This window comes from Gorilla gorilla, chromosome 13, assembly GCF_029281585.2.
Source record: "Gorilla gorilla gorilla isolate KB3781 chromosome 13, NHGRI_mGorGor1-v2.1_pri, whole genome shotgun sequence".
Classification (NCBI taxonomy): domain Eukaryota; kingdom Metazoa; phylum Chordata; class Mammalia; order Primates; family Hominidae; genus Gorilla; species Gorilla gorilla.
The window spans coordinates 7,013,317-7,030,221 of NC_073237.2; positions in this window are offsets into that span (position 1 = coordinate 7,013,317).

The following is a 16,905-nucleotide window of genomic DNA, read 5'->3' on the forward strand; positions in this document are numbered from 1 at the left end:
CCATTCCATTCCAATCCATTCCATTCTACTCGGGTTGATTCCATTTCATTCCATTCCATTCCATTAAATTCCATTCCATTCCATTCCATTCCATTCGATTCCATTCGATTCCATTCCATTCCGTTCCATTCCATTCCAATCCATTCCATTCTACTCGGGGGGATTCCATTCCATTTAATTCCATTCCATTCCATTCCATTCAATTCCATTCCATTCCATTCCATTCCATTCCATTCCATTCCATTCCATTCCTTTCGATTCCATTCCATTCCATTCCATTCCATTCCATTCCATTCCATTCCATTCCAATCCATTCCATTCAACTCGGGTTGATTCCATTCCATTCCATTCCATTCCATTCCATTCCATTCCATTCCATTCCATTGCATTCCATTCGATTCCATTCGATTCCATTCCATTTCATTCCATTCTACTCCATTGAATTCCATTCCATTCCATTCAATTCCATTCCATTCCATTCCTTTCCATTCCATTTAGTTCTACTCGGGTTGATTCCATTCCATTCCATTCCATTCCATTCCATTCCATTCCATTCCATTCCATTCCATTCCATTCCATTACTTTCCATTCCATTCCATTCCAATGCATTCCATTCTACTCGGGTTGACTCCATTCCATTCCATTCCATTCCATTCCATTCCATTATATTCCATTCTATTCCATTCGATTCCGTTCGATTCCATTCCATTCCATTCCATTCCATTCCATTCCATTCCATTCTATTCCATTCGATTCGATTCCATTCCATTCGATTCCATTCCATTCCATTCCATTCCATTCCATTCCATTCCATTCCATTCCATTCCATTCCATTCCATTCCATTCCTTTCCATTCCATTCCATTCCATTCCTTTCCATTTACTCCATTCCGTTCTACTCGGGTTGATTCCATTGAGTTTGGTTCCGTTCCGTTCCGTCCCGTCCCGTCCCGTCCCGTCCCGTCCTGTGCCGTTTTACTCGGGTTGATTCCTTTCCATTCCGTTCCGCTCGTTTCCGTTACGTTCTATTCCGTTCCACGCGGGTTGGTTCAATTCCATTCTATTCTATTCTATTCCTTTCCCTTCCATTCCATTCCATTCCATTCCATTCTACTCGGGTTGATTCCATGCCATTCCGTTCCGTTCCATTCCGTCCCATCCCGACCCGTCCCATCCCGTCCCGTCCCGTCCCATCCCGTTCCTTTCCACATGGGTTGATTCAATTCCTTTCGGTTACATTGAATTCCATTCCATTCCATTCTACTCGGATTGATTCCATTCCATTCCATTCCATTCCATTCCATTCCATTCCATTCCATTCCATTCATTTCCTTTCCATTCCAATCCATTCCATTCTACTCGGGTTGATTCCATTCTATTCCATTCCATTCCATTCCATTCCATACCATTCCATTCCGTTTCATTCCATTCCATTCCCTTCCCTTCCATTCCATTCCATTCTATTCGATTCCATTCCATTCCATTCCATTCCATTCCATTCCGTTCTACTCAGATTGATTCCATTCTATTCCATTCCATTCCGTTCGATTCCATTTGATTCCATTGGATTCCATTCCATTCCATTCCATTCCCTTCCATTCCATTCTATTCCATTGAATTCCATTCCATTCCATTCCATTCCATTCCATTCCGTTCTACTCTGATTGATTCCATTCCATTCCATTCCATTCCATTCCATTGAATTCCATTGAATTCCATTCCATTCCATTCCATTCCATTCCATTCCATTCCATTCCATTCCATTCCGTTCTACTTGGGTTGATTCCATTCCATTCCATTCCATTCCATTCCATTCCATTCCATTGCACTCCATTCCATTCGATTCCATTTGATTCCATTCCATTCCATTCCATTCCATTCCATTCCATTCCATTCTACTCGGGTTGATTCCATTCCATTCCATTCCATTCCATTCCATTCCATTCCATTCCATTCCATTGCATTCCATTCGATTCCATTCGATTCGATTCCATTCCATTCCATTTCATTCCTTTCCATTCCATTCCAATCCATTCCACTCGGGTTGATTCCATTCCATTCCATTCCATTCCATTCCATTCCATTCCATTGCACTCCATTCCATTCAATTCCATTCGATTCCATGCCATTCCATTCCATTCCAATCCATTCCATTCTACTCAGGTTGATTCCATTCCATTCCATTCCATTCCATTCCATTCCATTCCATTCCTTTCCATTCCATTCCATTCCATTCGATTCCACTCGATTCCATTCCATTCCCTTCCATTCCATTCCAATCCATTCCATTCTACTTGGGTGGATTCCTTCCCATTCCATTCCATTCCATTCCATTCCATTCCAATCCATTCCATTCCATTCCATTCCATTCCATTCCAATCCATTCCATTCCATTCCATTCCATTCCATTGCGTTCCATTCGATTTGATTGCATTCCATTCCATTCCATTCCACTCCAATCCATTCCATTCTACTTGGGTTGATTCCATTCCATTCCATTCCATTCCATTCGATTCCATTCGAATCCATTCCATTCCATTCCATTCCATTCCATTCCATTCTGTTCTACTCGGGTTGATTCCACTCAATTCCATTCCATTCCATTCCAATCTATTCCATTCCATTCCATTCGATTCCATTCTATTCCATTCGATTCCATTCCATTCCATTTCATTTTATTCCATTCCATTCCATTCCATTCTATTCCATTGAATTCCATTGCATTCCATTCCATTCCATTCCATTCCATTCCATTCCATTCCATTCCATTCCATTCCATTCCGTTTTCCTCGGGTTGATTCCACTCCATTCCATTCCATTCCATTCCATTCCATTCCATTCCATTCCATTCCATTCCATTCCACTCGGGTTGATCATTCCATTCCATTCCATTCCATTCCATTCCATTCCATTCCATTCCATTCCACTCGGGCTCATTCCATTCCATTCCATTCAATTCCATTCCATTCCATTCCACTCCATTCCATTCCATTCCTCTCCATTCCGCTCTGCTCGGGTTGATTTCCATTCCATTCCATTCCATTCCATTCCATTCCACTCCATTCCATTCCATTCCATTCCATTCCATTCCATTCCATTCCATTCCATTCCTTTCCATTTATTCCATTCCGTTCTACTCGGGTTGATTCCATAGAGTTTGGTTCCGTTCCGTTCCGTCCCATCCCGTCCCGTCCCGTCCCGTTCCGTTTTACTCGGGTTGATTTCTTTGCATTCCGTTCCGCTCGTTTCCATTCCGTTCCATTCCGTTCCACGCGGGTTGGTTCAATTCCATTCTATTCTATTCTATTCCTTTCCATTCCATTCCATTCTACTCGGGTTGATTCCATGCCGTTCCATTTCGTTCCATTCCGTCCCATCCCGACCCGTCCCATCCCGTCCCGTCCCGTCCCGTCCCGTCCCGTCCCTTGCCGTTGTACTCGGGTTGATTCCATTCCACTCCGTTCCGTTCCTTTCCGTTCCGTTCCATTCAGTTCCACGCGGGTTGATTCAATTCCATTCTATTCTATTCCATTCCATTCCATTCCATTCCATTCCATTCCATTCCATTCCATTCCATTCCATTCCATTTTACTCGGGTTGATTCCATGCCGTTCCGTTCCGTTCCATTCTGTCCCATCACGACGCGTCCCGTCCCGTCCCATTCCGTTCCGTTCTGATCGAGTTGATTCCGTTCCATTCCGTTCCGTTCCTTTCCGTTCCATTCCATTCCGTTACACGCGGGTTGATTCAATTCCATTCTATTACATTGAATTCCATTCCATTGCATTCCATTCCATTCTACTCGGATTGATTGCATTCCATTCCATTCCATTCCAGTCCATTCCAATCCATTCCATTCTACTCGGGTTGATTCCATTCCATTCCATTCCATTCCATTCCATTCCATTCCCTTCCATTCCATTGCGTTCCATTCGATTCGATTCCATTCCATTCCATTCCATTCCATTCCAATCCATTCCATTCTACATGGGTTGATTCCATTCCATTCCATTCCATTCGATTCCATTCGTTTCCTTTCCATTCCATTCCATTCCATTCCATTCCATTCCATTCTGTTCTACTCGGGTTGATTCCACTCCATTCCATTCCATTCCATTCCATTCTATTCCATTCCATTCCATTCCATTCCGTTCTACCCGGGTTGATTCCATTCCATTCCATTTCATTCCATTCCATTCCATTCCATTCCATTCGATTCCATTCGATTCCATTCCATTCCATTCCATTCCAATCCATTCCATTCTACTCGGGTTGATTCCATTCCATTCCATTCCGTTCCATTCCATTCCATTCCATTCCATTCCACTCCATTCCATTCTATTCGATTCCACTCGATTCCATTCCATTCTTTCCATTCCATTCCAAACCATTCCATTCTACTTGGGTGGATTCCATTCCATTCCATTCCATTCCATTCCATTCCATTCCAATCCATTCCATTCCATTCCATTCCATTCCATTCCATTCCATTCCATTCCATTCCATTCCATTCCATTCCATTCCATTCCGTTCTAGTCGGGTTGATTCCATTCTATTCCATTCCATTCCATTCCATTCCATTCCATTCCATTCCATTCCATTCCATTCCATTCCATTCCATTATATTCCATTCCAGTCCATTCGATTCCGTTCGATTCCATTCCATTCCATTCCATTCCATTCCATTCGATTCCATTCCATTCCATTCGATTCCATTCCATTCCATTCCATTCCATTCCATTCCATTCCATTCCATTCCATTCCATTCCATTCCATTAAATTCCATTCCATTCCATTCCATTCCATTCCATTCCATTCCATTCCATTCCATTCCGTTCTAGTCGGGTTGATTCCATTCTATTCCATTCCATTCCATTCCATTCCATTCCATTCCATTCCATTCCATTCCATTCCATTCCAATCCATTCCATTCTACTCGGGATGACTCCATTCCATTCCATTCCATTCCATTCCATTATATTCCATTCTATTCCATTCAATTCCGTTCGATTCCATTCCATTCCATTCCATTCCATTCCATTCCATTCCATTCCATTCGATTCCATTCCATTCCATTCGATTCCATTCCATTCCATTCCATTCCATTCCATTCCATTCCATTCCATTCCAATCCATTCCATTCTACTCGGGTTGATTCCATTCCATTCCATTCCATTTCATTCCATTCCATTCCATTCCATTCCATTCCATTCCATTCCATTCCATTCCATTCCATTCCATTCCATTCCATTCCATTCCTTTCTATTCCATTCCATTCCATTCCATTCCATTCCATTCCATTCCATTCCATTCCGTTCTAATCGGTTTGATTCCACTCCATTCCATTCCATTCCATTCCATTCCATTCCATTCCATTCCATTCCTTTCCATTCCTACCCATTCCTTTCTACTCGGGTTGACTCCATTCCATTCCATTCCATTCTATTCCATTCCATTCCATTCCATTCCATTCCATTCGATTCCGTTCGATTCCATTCCATTCCATTCCATTCCATTCGATTCCATTCCATTCCATTCGATTCCATTCCATTCCATTCCATTCCATTCCATTCCAATCCATTCCATTCCATTCCTTTCGATTCCATTCCATTCCATTAAATTCCATTCCATTCCATTCCATTCCATTCCATTCCATTCCATTCCATTCCATTCCGTTCTAGTCGGGTTGATTCCATTCTATTCCATTCCATTCCATTCCATTCCATTCCATTCCATTCCATTCCATTCCAATCCATTCCATTCTACTCGGGTTGACTCCATTCCATTCCATTGCATTCCATTCCATTATATTCCATTCTATTCCATTCAATTCCGTTCGATTCCATTCCATTCCATTCCATTCCATTCCATTCCATTCCATTCCATTCCATTCCATTCCATTCCATTCGATTCCATTCCATTCCATTCCATTCCATTCCATTCCATTCCATTCCAATCCATTCCATTCTACTCGGGTTGATTCCATTCCATTCCATTCCATTTCATTCCATTCCATTCCATTCCATTCCATTCCATTCCATTCCATTCCATTCCATTCCATTCCATTCCATTCCATTCCATTCCATTCCATTCCTTTCTATTCCATTCCATTCCATTCCATTCCATTCCATTCCATTCCGTTCTAATCGGTTTGACTCCACTCCATTCCATTCCATTCCATTCCATTCCATTCCATTCCATTCCATTCCATTCCATTCCATTCCTTTCCATTCCAACCCATTCCTTTCTACTGGGGTTGATTCCATTCCATTCCATTCCATTCCATTCCATTCCATTCCATTCCATTCCATTCCATTCCATTCCATTCGATTCCATTCGATTCCATTCCATTCCATTTCATTCCAAACCATTCCATTCTACTCGGGTTCATCATTCCATTCCATTCCATTCCATCCCATTCCACTCGGGTTCTTTCCATTCCATTCCATTCCATTCCATTCCATTCCATTCCATTCCGTTCTACTCAGGTTGATTTCCATTCCATTCCATTCCATTCCATTCCATTCCATTGCATTCCATTCCATTCCACTCCATTCCATTCCGTTCTATTCGGGTTGATTCCATTCCATTCCATTCCATTCTATTCCATTCTTTTCTACTCGGCTTGAATCCATTGAGTTCCGTTCCGTTCCGTTCCGTCCCGACACGTCCCGTCCCGTCCCGTCCCGTCCCGTCCCGTCCCGTCCCATCCCGTCCCGTCCCGTCCAGTGCCGTTGTACTCGGGTTGATTCCATTCCACTCCGTTCCGTTCCTTTCCATTCCGTTCCATTCAGTTCCACGCGGGTTGATTCAATTCCATTCTATTCTATTCCATTCCATTCCATTCCATTCCATTCCATTCCATTCCATTCCCTTCTACTCGGTTTGATTCCATGCCGTTCCGTTCCGTTCCATTCCGTCCCATCCCGACGCGTCCCGTCCCGTCCCGTCCCGTCCCATTCCGTTCCGTTCTCATCGGGTTGATTCCGTTCCATTCCGTTCCGTTCCTTTCCGTTCCGTTCCATTCCGTTACACGCGGGTTGATTCAATTCCATTCTATTACATTGAATTCCATTCCATGCCATTCCATTCCATTCTACTCGGATTGATTGCATTCCATTCCATTCCATTCCAGTCCATTCCAATCCATTCCATTCTACTCGGGTTGATTCCATTCCATTCCATTCCATTCCATTCCATTCCATTCCATTCCATCCCATTCCATTGCGTTCCATTCGATTCGATTCCATTCCATTCCATTCCATTCCATTCCATTCCAATCCATTCCATTCTACTTGGGTTGATTCCATTCCATTCCATTCCATTCCATTCGATTCCATTCGATTCCATTCCATTCCATTCCATTCCATTCCATTCCATTCCATTCCATTCCATTCCATTCTGTTCTACTCGGGATGATTCCACTCCATTCCATTCCATTCCATTCCATTCTATTCCATTCCATTCGATTCCATTCCATTCCATTCCATTCCATTCCATTCCATTCCATTCCGTTCTACTCGGGTTGATTCCATTCTATTCCATTCCATTCCGTTCGATTCCATTCGATTCCATTCGATTCCATTCCATTCCATTCCATTCCATTCCCTTCCATTCCATTCTATTCCATTGAATACCATTCCATTCCATTCCATTCCATTCCATTCCATTCCATTCCATTCCGTTCTACTCTGATTGACTCCATTCCATTCCATTCCATTCCATTCCATTCCATTCCATTCCATTCCATTCCATTCCATTCGATTCCATTCCATTCCATTCCATTCCATTGCATTCCATTCCAATACATTCCATTCTACTCTGGTTGATTCCATTCCATTCCATTCCATTCCATTCCATTCGTCTCCATTCGATTCCATTCGATTCCATTCCATTCTATTCCATTGAGTTCCATTCCATTCCATTCCATTCCATTCCATTCCATTCCATTCCATTCCATTCCATTCCATTCCGTTCTACTCGGGTTGATTCCATTCCATTCCATTCCATTCCATTCCATTCCATTCCACTCCATTCCATTCGATTCCATTCGATTCCATTCCATTCCATTCCAATCCATTCCATTCTACTCGGGTTGATTCCATTCCATTCCATTCCATTCCATTCCATTCCATTCCATTCCATTCCATTCCATTCCATTGAATTCCATTCGACTCCATTCGATTCCATTCCATTCGATTCCATTCGAGATCATTCGATTCCATTCCATCCCATTCCATTCCATTCCATTCCATTCCGTTCTACTCGGGTTGATTCCATTCCATTCCATTTCATTCCATTCCATTCCATTCCATTCCATTCCATTCCATTCCATTCCATTCCATTCGATTCAATTCCATTCCATTCCATTCCAATCCATTCCATTCTACTCGGGTTGATTCCATTCCATTCCATTCCATTCCATTCCATTCTATTCCATTCCATTCCATTCGATTCCACTCGATTCCATTCCATTCTTTCCATTCCATTCCAATCCATTCCATTCTACTCGGGTGGATTCCATTCCATTCCATTCCTTTCCATTCCATTCGATTCCATTCCATTCCATTCCATTCCATTCCATTCCATTCCATTCCATTCCATTCTATTCCATTCCATTCCATTCCTTTCCATTCCATTTATTTATACTCGGGTTGATTCCATTCCATTCCATTCCATTCCATTCCATTCCACTGCATTCCATTCCATTCCATTGCTTTCCATTCCATTCCATTCCAATCCATTCCATTCTACTGGGGTTGACTCCATTCCATTCCATTCCATTCCATTCCATTCCATTCCATTCCATTCCATTATATTCCATTCCATTCCATTCGATTCCGTTCGATTCCATTCCATTCCATTCCATTCCATTCCATTCCATTCCATTCCATTCCATTCCATTCCATTCGATTCCATTCCATTCCATTCCATTCCATTCCATTCCATTCCATTCCATTCCAATCCATTCCATTCTACTCGGGTTGATTCCATTCCATTCCATTCCATTCCATTCCATTCGATTCCATTCCATTCCTTTCGATTCCATTCCATTCCATTAAATTCCATTCCATTCCATTCCATTCCATTCCATTCCATTCCATTCCATTATATTCCATTCCATTCCATTCCATTCGATTCCGTTCGATTCCATTCCATTCCGTTCCATTCCATTCCATTCCATTCCATTCCATTCCATTCCATTCGATTCCATTCCATTCCATTCGATTCCATTCCATTCCATTCCATTCCATTCCATTCCATTCCATTCCAATCCATTCCATTCTACTCGGGTTGATTCCATTCCATTCTATTCCATTCCATTCCATTCCATTCCATTCCATTCCATTCCATTCCATTCCATTCCATTCCATTCCATTCCATTCCGTTCTAATCGGTTTGATTCCACTCCATTCCATTCCATTCCATTCCATTCCATTCCATTCCATTCCATTCCTTTCCATTCCAACCCATTCCGTTCTACTCGGGTTGATTCCATTTCATTCCATTCCATTCCATTCCATTCCATTCCATTCCATTCCTTTCCATTCCACTCCATTCCATTCCCTTCTATTCGGGTTGAGTCCATTCCATTCCATTCCATTCCATTCCATTTCATTCCATTCCATTCCATTCCATTCCATTGCATTCCATTCCATTCCATTCCATTCCATTGCATTCCATTCCATTCCATTCTTTTCCATTCCGTTCTACTCGGCTTGAATCCATTGAGTTCTGTGCCGTTCCGTTCCGTCCCGACACGTCCCGTCCCGTCCCGTCCCGTCCCGTCCCATCCCGTCCCATCCCGTCCCGTGCCGTTGTACTCGGGTTGATTCCATTCCACTCCCTTCCGTTCCTTTCCGTTCCCTTCCATTCAGTTCCACGCGGGTTGATTCAATTCCATTCTATTCTATTCCATTCCATTCCATTCCATTCCATTCCATTCCATTCCATTCCATTCTACTCGGGTTGATTCCATGCCGTTCCGTTCCGTTCCATTCCGTCCCATCCCGACGCGTCCCGTCCCGTCCCGTCCGGTCCCATTCCGTTCCGTTCTGATCGGGTTGATTCTGTTCCATTCCGTTCCGTTCCTTTCCGTTCCGTTCCATTCCGTTACACGCGGGTTGATTCAATTCCATTCTATTACATTGAATTCCATTCCATTCCATTCCATTCCATTCTACTCGGATTGATTGCATTCCATTCCATTCCATTCCAGTCCATTCCAATCCATTCCATTCTACTCGGGTTGATTCCACTCCATTCCATTCCAATCCATTCCATTCCATTCCATTCCATTGCGTACCATTCGATTCGATTCCATTCCATTCCATTCCATTCCATTCCATTCCATTCCATTCCATTCCATTCCATTCCATTCTATTCCATTCCATTCTACTCCATTGAATTCCATTCCATTCCATTCCATTCCATTCCATTCCATTCCATTCCTTTCCATTCCATTTAGTTCTACTCGGGTTGATTCCATTCCATTCCATTCCATTCCATTCCATTCCATTCCATTCCATTCCATTCCATTCCATTCCATTACTTTCCATTCCATTCCATTCCAATCCATTCCATTCTACTGGGTTTGACTCCATTCCATTCCATTCCATTCCATTCCATTCCATTCCATTCCATTCCATTATATTCCATTCTATTCCATTCGATTCCGTTCGATTCCATTCCATTCCATTCCATTCCATTCCATTCCATTCCATTCCATTCCATTCCATTCGATTCCATTCCATTCCATTCGATTCCATTCCATTCCATTCCATTCCATTCGATTCCATTCCATTCCAATCCATTCCATTCTACTCGGGTTCATCATTCCATTCCATTCCATTCCATTCCATTCCACTCGGGTTCTTTCCATTCCATTCCATTCCATTCCATTCCATTCCATTCCATTCCATTCCGTTCTACTCAGGTTGATTTCCACTCCATTCCATTCCATTCCATTCCATTGCATTCCATTCCATTCCATTCCATTCCATTCCACTCCATTCCATTCCCTTCTATTCGGGTTGATTCCATTCCATTCCATTCCATTCCATTCCATTCCATTCCATTCCATTCCATTCCATTCCATTCCATTCCATTCCATTCTATTCCATTCCGTTCTACTCGGCTTGAATCCATTGAGTTCCGTTCCGTTCCGTTCCGTCCCGACAAGTCCCGTCCCGTCCCGTCCCGTCCCGTCCCGTCCCGTCCCGTCCCGTCCCGTGCCGTTGTACTCGGGTTGATTCCATTCCACTCCGTTCCGTTGCTTTCCGTTCCGTTCCATTCAGTTCCACGCGGGTTGATTCAATTCCATTCTATTCTATTCCATTCCATTCCATTCCATTCCATTCCATTCCATTCCATTCCACTCGGGTTGACTCCATGCCGTTCCGTTCCGTTCCATTCCGTCCCATCCCGACGCGTCCCGTCCCGTCCCGTCCCGTCCCATTCCGTTCCGTTCTGATCGGGTTGATTCCGTTCCATTCCGTTCCGTTCCTTTCCGTTCCGTTCCATTCCGTTACACGCGGGTTGATTCAATTCCATTCTATTACATTGAATTCCATTCCATTCCATTCCATTCCATTCTACTCGGATTGATTGCATTCCATTCCATTCCATTCCATTCCATTCCATTCCATTCCATTCCATTCCATTCCATTCCATTGCGTTCCATTCGATTCGATTCCATTCCATTCCATTCCATTCCATTGCAATCCATTCCATTCTACTTGGGTTGATTCCATTCCATTCCATTGATTCCATTCGATTCCATTCGATTCCATTCCATTCCATTTCATTCCATTCCATTCCATTCCATTCCATTCTGTTCTACTCGGGTTGATTCCACTCCATTCCATTCCATTCCATTCCATTCTATTCCATTCCATTCCATTCGATTCCATTCTATTCCATTCAATTCCATTCCATTCCATTTCATTTTATTCCATTCCATTCCATTCCATTCTATTCCATAGAATTCCATTCCATTCCATTCCATTCCATTCCATTCCATTACATTACATTCAGTTTCATTCCATTCCATTCCATTCCATTCCATTCCATTCCATTCAATTCCATTCCATTCCATTCCATTCCATTCCGTTCTACTCGGGTTGATTCCATTCCATTCAATTCCATTCCATTCCATTCCATTCCATTCCATTCGATTCCATTCCATTCCATTCCATTCCATTCGTATCCATTCGATTCCATTCGATTCCATTCCATTCCATCCAATAGAATTCCATTCCATTCCATTCCATTCCATTCCATTCCATTCCATTCCATTCCATTCCATTCCATTCCATTCCATTCCATTACTTTCCATTCCATTCCATTCCAATCCATTCCATTCTACTGGGTTTGACTCCATTCCATTCCATTCCATTCCATTCCATTATATTCCATTCTATTCCATTCGATTCCGTTCGATTCCATTCCATTCCATTCCATTCCATTCCATTCCATTCCATTCCATTCCATTCCATTCCATTCGATTCCATTCCATTCCATTCGATTCCATTCCATTCCATTCCATTCCATTCCATTCCATTCCAATCCATTCCATTCTACTCGGGTTGATTCCATTCCATTTCATTCCATTCCATTCCATTCCATTCCATTCCATTCCATTCCATTCCATTCCTTTCTATTCCATTCCATTCCATTCCATTCCATTCCATTCCATTCCATTCCATTCCATTCCATTCCATTCCGTTCTAATCGGTTTGATTCCACTCCTTTCCATTCCATTCCATTCCATTCCATTCCATTCCTTTCCATTCCAACCCATTCCGTTCTACACGGGTTGATTCCATTTCATTCCATTCCATTCCATTCCATTCCATTCCATTCCATTCCATTCCATTCCATTCCATTCGATTCCATTCGATTCCATTCGATTCGATTCCATTCCATTTCATTCCAAACCATTCCATTCTACTAGGGTTCATCATTCCATTCCATTCCATTCCATTCCATTCCACTCGGGTTCTTTCCATTCCATTCCATTCCATTCCATTCCATTCCATTCCATTCCATTCCGTTCTACTCAGGTTGATTTCCACTCCATTCCATTCCATTCCATTCCATTCCATTCCATTCCATTCCATTCCATTCCACTCCATTCCATTCCCTTCTATTCGGGTTGATTCCATTCCATTCCATTCCATTCCATTCCATTCCATTCCATTCCATTCCATTCCATTCCATTCCATTCCATTCCATTCCATTCCATTCTATTCCATTCCGTTCTACTCGGCTTGAATCCATTGAGTTCCGTTCCGTTCCGTTCCGTCCCGACACGTCCCGTCCCGTCCCGTCCCGTCCCGTCCCATCCCGTCCCGTCCCGTCCCGTGCCGTTGTACTCGGGTTGATTCCATTCCACTCCGTTCCGTTGCTTTCCGTTCCGTTCCATTCAGTTCCACGCGGGTTGATTCAATTCCATTCTATTCTATTCCATTCCATTCCATTCCATTCCATTCCATTCCATTCCATTCTACTCGGGTTGATTCCATGCCGTTCCGTTCCGTTCCATTCCGTCCCATCCCGACGCGTCCCGTCCCGTCCCGTCCCGTCCCATTCCGTTCCGTTCTGATCGGGTTGATTCCGTTCCATTCCGTTCCGTTCCTTTCCGTTCCGTTCCATTCCGTTACACGCGGGTTGATTCAATTCCATTCTATTACATTGAATTCCATTCCATTCCATTCCATTCCATTCTACTCGGATTGATTGCATTCCATTCCATTCCATTCCATTCCATTCCATTCCATTCCATTCCATTCCATTCCATTCCATTGCGTTCCATTCGATTCGATTCCATTCCATTCCATTCCATTCCATTCCAATCCATTCCATTCTACTTGGGTTGATTCCATTCCATTCCATTGATTCCATTCGATTCCATTCGATTCCATTCCATTCCATTTCATTCCATTCCATTCCATTCCATTCCATTCTGTTCTACTCGGGTTGATTCCACTCCATTCCATTCCATTCCATTCCATTCTATTCCATTCCATTCCATTCGATTCCATTCTATTCCATTCAATTCCATTCCATTCAATTTCATTTTATTCCATTCCATTCCATTCCATTCTATTCCATTGAATTCCATTCCATTCCATTCCATTCCATTCCATTCCATTCCATTCAGTTTCATTCCATTCCATTCCATTCCATTCCATTCCATTCCATTCAATTCCATTCCATTCCATTCCATTCCATTCCGTTCTACTCGGGTTGTTTCCATTCCATTCAATTCCATTCCATTCCATTCCATTCCATTCCATTCCATTCCATTCCATTCCATTCCATTCGTATCCATTCGATTCCATTCGATTCCATTCCATTCCATTCCATAGAATTCCATTCCATTCCATTCCATTCCATTCCATTCCATTCCATTCCATTCCATTCCATTCCATTCCATTCCATTCCATTCCATTCTATTCCATTCCATTCCATTCCATTGCATTCCATTCGATTCCATTCGATTCCATTCCATTCGATTCCATTCGAGATCATTCGATTCCATTCCATCCCATTCCATTCCATTCCATTCCATTCCGTTCTACTCGGGTTGATTCCATTCCATTCCATTTCATTCCATTCCATTCCATTCCATTCCATTCCATTCCATTCCATTCCATTCCATTCCATTCCATTCCATTCCAATCCATTGCATTCTACTCGGGTTGATTCCATTCCATTCCATTCCATTCCATTCCATTCCATTCCATTCTATTCCTTTCCATTCCTTTCGATTCCACTCGATTCCATTCCATTCTTTCCATTCCATTCCAATCCATTCCATTCTACTCGGGTGGATTCCATTCCATTCCATTCCATTCCATTCCATTCCATTCCATTCCATTCCATTCCATTCTGTTCAAGTCGGGTTGATTCCATTCTATTCCATTCCATTCCATTCCATTCCATTCCATTCCATTCCATTCCGTTCCATTCCATTCTATTCCATTCTATTCCATTCCATTCTACTCCATTGAATTCCATTCCATTCCATTCCATTCCATTCCATTCCATTCCATTCCATTCCATTCCATTCCATTCCTTTCCATTCCATTTAGTTCTACTCGGGTTGATTCCATTCCATTCCATTCCATTCCATTCCATTCCATTCCATTCCATTCCATTCCATTCCATTCCATTCCATTCCATTCCGTTCTACTCAGGTTGATTTCCACTCCATTCCATTCCATTCCATTCCATTCCATTCCATTCCATTCCATTCCATTCCACTCCATTCCATTCCCTTCTATTCGGGTTGATTCCATTCCATTCCATTCCATTCCATTCCATTCCATTCCATTCCATTCCATTCCATTCCATTCCATTCCATTCCATTCCATTCTATTCCATTCCGTTCTACTCGGCTTGAATCCATTGAGTTCCGTTCCGTTCCATTCCGTCCCGACACGTCCCGTCCCGTCCCGTCCCGTCCCGTCCCATCCCGTCCCGTCCCGTCCCGTGCCGTTGTACTCGGGTTGATTCCATTCCACTCCGTTCCGTTGCTTTCCGTTCCGTTCCATTCAGTTCCACGCGGGTTGATTCAATTCCATTCTATTCTATTCCATTCCATTCCATTCCATTCCATTCCATTCCATTCCATTCCATTCTACTCGGGTTGATTCCATGCCGTTCCGTTCCGTTCCATTCCGTCCCATCCCGACGCGTCCCGTCCCGTCCCGTCCCGTCCCATTCCGTTCCGTTCTGATCGGGTTGATTCCGTTCCATTCCGTTCCGTTCCTTTCCGTTCCGTTCCATTCCGTTACACGCGGGTTGATTCAATTCCATTCTATTACATTGAATTCCATTCCATTCCATTCCATTCCATTCTACTCGGATTGATTGCATTCCATTCCATTCCATTCCATTCCATTCCATTCCATTCCATTCCATTCCATTCCATTGCGTTCCATTCGATTCGATTCCATTCCATTCCATTCCATTCCATTCCATTCCATTCCAATCCATTCCATTCTACTTGGGTTGATTCCATTCCATTCCATTGATTCCATTCGATTCCATTCGATTCCATTCCATTCCATTTCATTCCATTCCATTCCATTCCATTCCATTCTGTTCTACTCGGGTTGATTCCACTCCATTCCATTCCATTCCATTCCATTCTATTCCATTCCATTCCATTCGATTCCATTCTATTCCATTCAATTCCATTCCATTCCATTTCATTTTATTCCATTCCATTCCATTCCATTCTATTCCATTGAATTCCATTCCATTCCATTCCATTCCATTCCATTCCATTCCATTCCATTCAGTTTCATTCCATTCCATTCCATTCCATTCCATTCCATTCCATTCCATTCAATTCCATTCCATTCCATTCCATTCCATTCCGTTCTACTCGGGTTGTTTCCATTCCATTCAATTCCATTCCATTCCATTCCATTCCATTCCATTCGATTCCATTCCATTCCATTCCATTCCATTCGTATCCATTCGATTCCATTCGATTCCATTCCATTCCATTCCATAGAATTCCATTCCATTCCATTCCATTCCATTCCATTCCATTCCATTCCATTCCATTCCATTCCATTCCGTTCTACTCGGGTTGATTCCATTCCATTCCATTCCGTTCCATTCCATTCCATTCCACTCCATTCCATTCGATTCCATTCGATTCCATTCCATTCCATTCCATTCCATTCCAATCCATTCCATTCTACTCGGGTTGATTCCATTCCATTCCATTCCATTCCATTCCATTCCATTCCATTCCATTCTATTCCATTCCATTCCATTCCATTGCATTCCATTCGATTCCATTCGATTCCATTCCATTCGATTCCATTCGAGATCATTCGATTCCATTCCATCCCATTCCATTCCATTCCATTCCATTCCGTTC